The 8,815-nt window shown below is 43.7% G+C and overlaps 1 long non-coding RNA gene across 2 annotated transcripts; it reads right to left on the reverse strand.

Moving 5' to 3' along the window:
* Positions 1 to 1,790: 1,790 nt before the first annotated feature.
* Positions 1,791 to 7,111, reverse strand: LOC307215823. 2 transcript variants are annotated; one of them, XR_013838645.1, is made up of 4 exons: positions 6,974 to 7,111; positions 6,112 to 6,251; positions 3,505 to 3,565; positions 1,791 to 2,247 (listed from the first exon to the last, which is right to left on the reverse strand). It is a non-coding gene; the product is annotated as an uncharacterized lncRNA (long non-coding RNA). The 2 variants fall into 2 exon arrangements; XR_013838646.1 differs by having other exon boundaries at positions 6,112 to 6,313.
* Between the last annotated feature and the right edge of the window lie 1,704 nt (positions 7,112 to 8,815).

Here is an 8,815-nt window from a genome sequence, read left to right on the forward strand (position 1 = left end):
CCCAGAGCTCTATCATAGGTCAGCCAAGGGTGAACACCTGAAGTAGGTGAAAAGCCCGGGAACAGACTCTGTTCACTCCCCCCGATGCTCCCCTGGACTCAGGCACGGGCACAGCCCCCTTTCAGGGGTTGACCAAACCAAGTTGAGTCCCTGGATTCCTGTAACAGAATACCCTTCACATAGGGATGGCAAGACCGTTCTCCCATCCCTATCACCTGAACCAGTGCCTATCCGCAACCTTACCAGTTGTGACAATTTGCTACGTGGCAGGTGAAACCCAAATGGCACCAGCCAATCAGCCAAGTGGGGAAATTCCTGCCGTGCCCCTGTCCCAATGACAGACGACACATGACGGCATAGCAAGGTCAATCGCAAAATGTCCTAAATATAGGGAGAGGTGGGCGGGTGTTCCGATGCACATGCCAAAAGAAGAAGCTCTGGGTCACGTGCATGGGTATATATAGGTCCCTCGATCCGTTTACATTGCACCCCATTGGCCAGATTAAACCCAGCAACGAGGGACCTACCAATCGGGTGTTGTGGCTGTCCAATGGACCCACCCACAACCAGGAGGTCAGTCTCCAGGTCTCACCACAACACATGCCCTCTTTTAGGGAGGACACAATTTATCTTATTTGTGTTGATGGTTCCATACATAAAAGTGAATCCCAGGTTTGCAATGAGGGTGCTTTGTGGTTTGTTGGATTGCTGCATTATGGAAGGAATGGGAATAATCAGTGTAGTTGGTGGAATTTATTCAAAAGTGCAAATTCACACGAGTGTTTAATTATTTTGCAAAGAGTTAAAAACACAGATCATTACAAATGCTGAGGTGAGGCCATATTCCATGCTAGATTGATTAGTTTACTATGCCAGATCCAACTCCCACTGTCTCTTATAATTATGAAAAAGAAGGGCCACGTGATATTGCCAAGTCATGCATGTTTACATCATCTCCATCTCCGACTGAGAAAAAAAAGACTTTCCAGACTTCTTTGCCTAGAAGGATCAAAGGACCTTCCACAACAATTGGAGAAGGCAGTTGAGGCTTACATATTTATTTTTGAAAAGTAATTGCGATGGAACCATGCCATGCAAAATAGCGCACAAAAAACTGAGTGCATCAAAGTCATGTGTGAGTCATGTCTCCTGAACATTATTCTGATCAATTTGGATTTTTTATCTTATTCTGGTCAAAGTCTTAGGAGGATATTGCATGTTTCAACCACAGGCTAAAAATACTAGTAAAAATTGGTGATTTAAAGGTCTTAAGATCCCATGTATTTGGATTTTTTTCTTTCCTACTGTGAAAATGGGTGCCAGAGTTAAACCTGAGATGTTGAATAGTATCCTGAATGTACACACCAAATTTCATTATGGCATCTTAGTCATCAAGGCATATCTCACATAAAAATATGTTTGGCTATTTCTTCCGCCAACTTCCCTGTGAAAATGGCTGCCCAGTTAAGGTGATGTTCAGATTTGAAACATTAAATTCAAGTGCACACCACTCCCTGAGGTTATATGCAACTTTGCATTCCAATATCCTGGTTTTAAAGACAGAAATGCCATTAAAATCTACTTCCATTTTTCCTCCTGACCTTGAAAATGTATAAAGGTGTTGGGCTGATATATGAACTTCAAAGAGAATGGTGGCTTCAGTAGAAATACCATCTATCTTCATGTTCAAAGTAGTTATCACATTACGGTATGTTGAAATCCTTTTTTTTTTAATTAACAGCTGCAACAGAAAAGTTGTTATAAGAGTTCGATAAGTACGCAAATACTAATTGTTATTCCACACTTAGGTTTACTGATGAAAAGGGAAAGGAATGCAGATGGAAAGAGATTTATGGGAGTTTGATGAGTGTTTTCTTCGACAAATCCAAAACACTTTATAAACCAGTCTATCTTTTTGTCTGGGGCCTGGCCTGTTACAATGAAGCAATTATAGGTTTATTTTCTCAAAATATTTGATTGGCGGCCTTTTGGATGGAAGGTGTTATTTTTAAAATGAGTTACTATTACACCTTCTTTGGGACCACAGATCAAATAAAGCTTATAGAGCGCAGTTATAGTCAGAAATTGACACAATTAGACAAATGTCGTGTCTAGTCCAGCATCTCATTTCTAATAGTGCTCAGCCAACTAGGAAGTCCACAGCATGGAGGCCTTGCTTACTGGGTGAGTTGCTTGTTTTTAATTTATCAGATCATCTTTTGTCACCAGCGTTTGGCTCAGTTCTTTCTGGGAAAATACAAAAAAAAAAAAGGTTCTAGATTAAAATATAATAACAACGACAACAACAACAACAACAACAACAACAACAATAATAATGTCTATCCAATAACTGCTCCAGATTCAAATAATTTGAACAGCGTCTCGGCAGTCTCCATATCATGGCAATACTCTCACAAACATTGCTCTCTGTCATCCAGTTGATACCCTGGGCTGGGTTCCTGCTTTGGAAATATAGTACTAAAAGGAATTATGGTCACCTTGCCTTTCCTCCTAAAGAGTTTTTATCCTCTTTACAGAATGCATTTATGAACTGCTGAGGGTAAATAATGTTGCTACCTTAGCACTGGCAAAGGAAGGGTGTGTGGTTCGCTCTGGGTGTCATCTCTGAGGGGAGATGACATTGCTGTGCTGCCTCGCTGGGATGCTTGCCACAGGCGGCGCTGCCCCCATGCTCGCCGCCCCATCCCCGTGGGACACTCGCCCTGCCCTCAGGTGCACAGCGTGTGCATCGCTCCAGGTGCCAGAGCAACTAGCTCCACCTCTGTACCTTAGCAGTGTATGGATCATTACAAAGATGGCTCCTTCCAGTTCCACTGAGATAAGGTTGAAAGGCTGGAGCTGGTATGCATTATGGGCCCTTTTATGGCTACTTCCTTTGCCAGCCCTGGCTTCCCAGGAGCTTAGAGCATGGTCAGTGGCGTCTCCCAGGTGACCTTTAGGCTTCCCAGCCCTTCTCAGTATCATGGCAAGACTGCATCACTTCCCAAGCAGCAGAGGCAACAGCAGAGATGGGCTTTCATTCATCCAAGCTGTAAAGAGGAAAGAATATCCTGTATTCTCCACAGTGCATTTATTCAGGCATTTATGTATGCTTATTAACATACTACAAAAATATGTCAGGCATACAAATATAATAAAAGAGAAATTCCTTGGTCGATAGCTATTAGCCAATGGGGATACCTATTCATCCTGGGGGAAGCAAGATTTATGTTGACTTGCCTGGTTCTAATAAGACATAATGAGTAGGATATATGAAAGACCTACTGTAGTCCTTTTGCCAAGTGGAAAATTGTAACTCTAAAATACTAATTAAAATGTTACCATAACTTGCAAGCATTTGAGAATCCAAACCGACGACACCCAGAGGGACCAGCAGTCTCCTTCTGATATCCTGCTTGCATAAATGTTCCCTTCGTGGGTATTGCTAGGAAAATATATTCCCCAAACGAGTAAAACCTATGCAATTTTTATTCAAGTCCTTACCTGTAAGGTGGGGGCACAAAGTTGACTTCTATGGCTGGCAGCTGCGATGGATACTCCAGCCCTGCCAATTTAACAGGACATGAAAGAATGTCTAAAAGGATACCACTTGTTCCCAAGAGCACCTCAATATATTGAAAAATTCAAGAGAAATGTCACTGCCTAAAACTTATCTTGGAACTGAAGTATCGTGCGGGCCCAGCAGAGTTTTCTACTTAGCAATTTCCCTCACTCATCTTCCATATGAGAAACAAACATGTTGTTTTTGTATATCCTTTCTTGAAATTACTTATGATCAGAACTTTGATTCAAAATGGCAGGTGCTTGGGGTTGTGTTTCATTGCTGAGTTTTCTTGAAACGCTACAAAATTGGTCCTGATTCATTAAACACCTCCTCATCCCCACTGGCCAGGGAGATGGCTTAGTTTAATCACTGAACCCATGTATGTAGGATCCCAAGCTCTACAGGACTTTGTACACCAATACCAGCACCTTGAACCCAGCCTGGGAGCTCATTGGCAGCAAGTGCAAATCTTTCGCTCCATAAGACACACCTAGTTTTTAGAGGAGGAAAACAAGAAAAAAATAATATTCTGAATCAAATGTTGTACAGTGGTACCTCTGGTTAAGAACTTAATTTGTTCCGGAGGTCGGTTCTTAACCTGAAACTGTTCTTAACCTGAGGTACCACTTAAGTAATGGGGCCTCCCGCTGCTGCTGCCTTGTGATTTCTGTTCTCATCCTGAAGCAAAGTTCTTAACCCGAGGTACTATTTCTGGGTTAGCAGAGTCTGTAATCTGAAGTGTCTGTAACCTGAAGTGTCTATAATCCGAGGTACCACTGTACTAAACTATTTAATAAACTACCGGTGTATCAGAATAATATTTCAACCATGTAAAGTGAACAGCAGTCAACAGTGGCATCAAGAACCATCATCACTGTCATTAACAAATGAAGAGAGACTTTATCCCCTAGTAAGGGGGGGGGGCAGGCAATGGAAATATATGAGCTCCCCACATTGAGTCCCTTAGATCTAAGGACTGTATGGTTTGGCGCTACACAGTTATTTTAATAAAGCCAAAAGAAGTGGGACTTTCTTCCTTTTTGTTCATTGCAGAGAGCTCTGGGGGCTTTCATGTGAGGGAGGAATGAGGGAGAAATCTGATTCAATTCCCATTTAAAGAATTTAAAGTAATTTAAAATCACACCTTTGTACACAACACAAGGACGAAACCATAGCCGCCCTTCAAATTTCACACTTCTGCAAAGGAAGGCACTACTGTCCCGGCAAGACCAGTGGCGGAGGGAGGGTCTTGCATGGCGGCACGTCACCTGTGGGGACGTGGGACATCGCCCACATGAGCATCGTCCCAAGGGGGTGGCATGCTTGCGCCCTCCCATCCCAATGGGGCGGCCAAGCGCAGGGGCGGAGGGATTACACTGCTCCCGCTGTGCTGGCTTTACACCCGTGTAAGCAGCTCCTGTCCCGCTTTGCTGCTTTAAAGCGAGCTGAGGAGGAGGAGGAGGGACAGATGGGAGCCATGGCTCCTGTCCGTCCCTCCTTCCCACAGTATTCTCTGCATAAGACGCACAGACATTTCCCCTTACTTTTTAGGAGGAAACAAGTGTGTCTTATGGAGCGAAAAATACGGTATATGACAGCAATATTCTGCCTCAGGGAGCAGCCAGGCCTCCACATTTAGCAGTAGCTTCAGCTTCCAGGTGAGCCTCAATGGCAACTCCACAAAGGGCGTATTGTAGCAATGAAATGTAGAGATTGCCACCAGTGCATTGACAACAGAAGTCAGCCTATCTTGAGCCAAAAATTGCCGCAGCTGTCTTGCTAACAGAAGCTGGTAAAAGGTACCCCAAGACACTGAGGTCAAGTTCAAGAAGGGATCAGATAATGTGCTAATAAACAAAACTTAATAGTGTGTTGTGGGTCGCATGGATTTGTCCATGGACAGGGAAGGAGAATGGCCACATGCCCCACGTAACACAATCCTCTGCATTGGAATACAGAACTTTAAAAATATTGACACCCCTCTCTGAATCTGCCACATTAACAGCTCCATTAAATGAAATCTCAGGAACAAATGACTGTAAATTCACCATGTGTTAAGACGTTGCCATCCATTATGGAGCCACTGTTGTGTCCCTGAGCTCCAGCGGGTGGACATTGACCCAAACCAATTTCTGCTCCTTTTCTGTCCCGCTCCACTCTGCGAAGGGATTTGCAAAATGCAAACACCCCACAAATCAAACACACTTGACAGCAGGGAGTTGCGATTTACAAGCCACTGTGACTGTACAAAGGCAGAGAAGCTGCGTCAGTGACAGATCCTGATGCACTCCTGGCACATTTTTCTCCTGTCGTCAAAAGTGGTTTATTAGGTGTAACCTTAATCTCTTCAAAAAGTCAGTGCCCTAAATATGGCTTGCAGCAACACCGTGTTAATAATAATGAATAGTGACAGCTAATTGGCAAGCCACTCGATTCTTGGACTTTACAGTCAAAGAATGAGGCCATTTACCTGAATGAGGCCAAACCTTTGCAAATTTCCGTTGTTGCTGCTGAAAATCAAAATGGCCTAAAGAAACCCTACTTACTTTGAGGCAGCTGCTGAGGCTCCAGTCCAATGGAGGTGGTGTTCATCTTGGGCCCCCCGCCCTCTGCCCATGATCAGCACTTGGTCTATAAGGTGGGGTCACAGCAGGGCCAGAAAGGGCTGGAGATGAGCCACGGAGTTCTAGAGCAGGAACAAGGGGGTCGGCAGCAACAGAGTTGTGTGTTCCTGAACTCAAAAGGGAGCTGTTAACAGAGGTGGGTTTAGGGGAACGCAACCAGTTCACCCACACTGGGCATCACCCACACTGGGTTTTCCAGGGAATGCTGCAACAATAACTTAGACTGGAAGGTGAGAGGGTGCCAAATTTTGTCATTGCACAGGGCACCGCTGACATTTGAAAAGTCCACAGTTCCACTTGTTCCATGCCTAGAAAACATGGGTCTGAGCAATCTTCATATTGCCCTGCTCCTTTCCCAGAGAAGGCCTGCTCCTGACTGCTAAATGGGAGCAAACATCAAACCAGAGAAAGCCCCAATTGCTGTTTGCTCCGATAGAGCACTAAAGAGCTGTCCCCCCCCCCCCCCCGAGGGAAAGCACAGGGAAAAGAGGAAGGATGGACGATCGTTTACATCGTCATCCCCATCTCTTCTGGTGATGAGGGGCATTTCTCAGGGGCATTTCCAAACAGAAACAGGCCATTTGGCACAGAAATAACCCAATGCCATGTGCCACACCTCATTGATATACATATTTTACATGCTGCATATCGAAGATTAACTAACATATTCAGACTTTAAAGCAAGTATGAAAGTAGTGAACAGAAGCACGGCCTTGGATTCCTTCCTCTCACACCTTGCCAAGAAGGTCAGTGTGGGGAGACAGACAGGAAACCCGTCCCACACCTGGTTATATTGTGCCTCTGGAAAGTGAAATTCCTCTGTCTGCTATTAAAACCTGCAGGTATAAATGTCAGCCCATGTGGGTGGCTGTAGGAAACCAGCTGTATTTTTCCGATGTTAGGTTGGGAGGTAGCGATTAAGGAATTACAAGGCAAACAGTGTTCTAGAACGTGGAACTCAACAAAGAACTATGGTGTGTTGCCATGGTAACCAGCTGGCATGGCCCTGCGCCCCATGGAAAACATTTTGCATCACAGAAAAGCAGGAAAGATGAGAGTCTTCCTAGTGACAGTGATGGTCTTTGTAGCTGATTCTGAAAACAGCCAAGTTTTCTCCATTGATTTTTTTTTTTTTTTTTAGTTCCTCCAGACTGGACTACCAGGATAGACAGAAGGATAAGTTAGCTGATATAATCACAGTCAGTTTGCATATTATAAAAAGCAGGGAATGCAAACATTCACAAGTCCTTGTTCTGGTTTCCAGAACTCCTTGCAACAAACAAGCAAGACTACTTTGAAATATTAGTGAGTACCTCAAGAGAAGCGGGTCACAAAGTCAAGAACACAGAGCTGTATGCAGTTTGGAAAACCCTTGCATTGAGAATGCTAATGTGTGACAGTAGTTTAGCTTCCAAAACTGGGCAAGACATAACCTGGCCATGTGTCAGGGCTGGCTCACCTGTGAGACAGCTGAGGCTACAACTTCAGGCAGCAGGATTCACAGGGGCAGCAGATCCTGATGTAGATCTTCCTCTGCCCAGCCCCTGTTCCTGTTGCAGATCTTCTCCCACCCCTTCTCCCCTGGTTCAGAGGGAGCACCATTTTGTGGTTCACTTTAGGGGCCAAAATGTCTTGGGCCAGCCCTGATATGTCTCCTATCTCACAGAGGACCGTCCTCTGTTTGAAGGGCATTTTGGAGGACAGTCCTCTGTCTGAAGGCCTGCTCAGTCCTCTTTCTGTCTAGAACCATGAGAGGAGAGGGCCGAAGGGGGCTTGAAGTTGCTCATCAACACTTGGACAGCAGACTGTGAAGGCACCCAAGTTCCCTGGCCAGACTTTTCCACTATGGAGAGAGGCATTCTATTTCTATTTAAATTAGAGTAATTGTTTCACATCCATACCTATCAATCGCAAATGCCAATGTGTCCATTTTGGGTAATGCATTTCTTTTTTTTGGATGACTTGTAAGTGGCTAGCCTTGCAAGACACCCTCAGCGAGTCTACCTACTCACTGGCTCTGCTGCTCTTCTGCCTCACCATTTGCTTTTTTTAAAATAATAATAATAATAATAATAACAATAATAATAATATTTATTCCAATTTTGAAAATTACAAAAAAGACAAACAATCCAAGAAAAAAAGAAAGAAGAAAAAAGAAAAGGAAAAAACCATACAAATCCAACCTTTACATAACTTTCTTTCCTTTGCTTATTTCCTTGACCTCCTCGCACCTCCCTTTTTTGTATTCTAGTTCAATTAGATATTTCAGCAAATCCTTTCCATCCTTGTTAATATCCTAAAAAAATTATCTTGATATACTATATTTTTACATTCTCCTCTTTCACTAATTACCAATCCATTTTTACTTAATCCTTTATATCATTTCTGCTAAGACCACAAAACTTCATTCCAACATCCTTCTAACATTCCTTAATTTTACAATGTTTCTGTAAATAAACTTTAAATTTCTTCCAATCTTCTTCCACCAACTCTTCTCCTTGGTCTTGGATTCTGCCAGTCATTTCCGCCAGTTCCATATAGTCCATTTGCTTCCCAGAGGGAGACAGTGAGTAAGAAGGCATTGCCAGGCACTCCTTCTCACAACCACAGTTGTTTGGTTGTTCAT

This window comes from Podarcis cretensis, assembly GCF_951804945.1.
Source record: "Podarcis cretensis genome assembly, chromosome: 5".
Taxonomy (NCBI): Eukaryota; Metazoa; Chordata; class Lepidosauria; order Squamata; family Lacertidae; genus Podarcis; species Podarcis cretensis.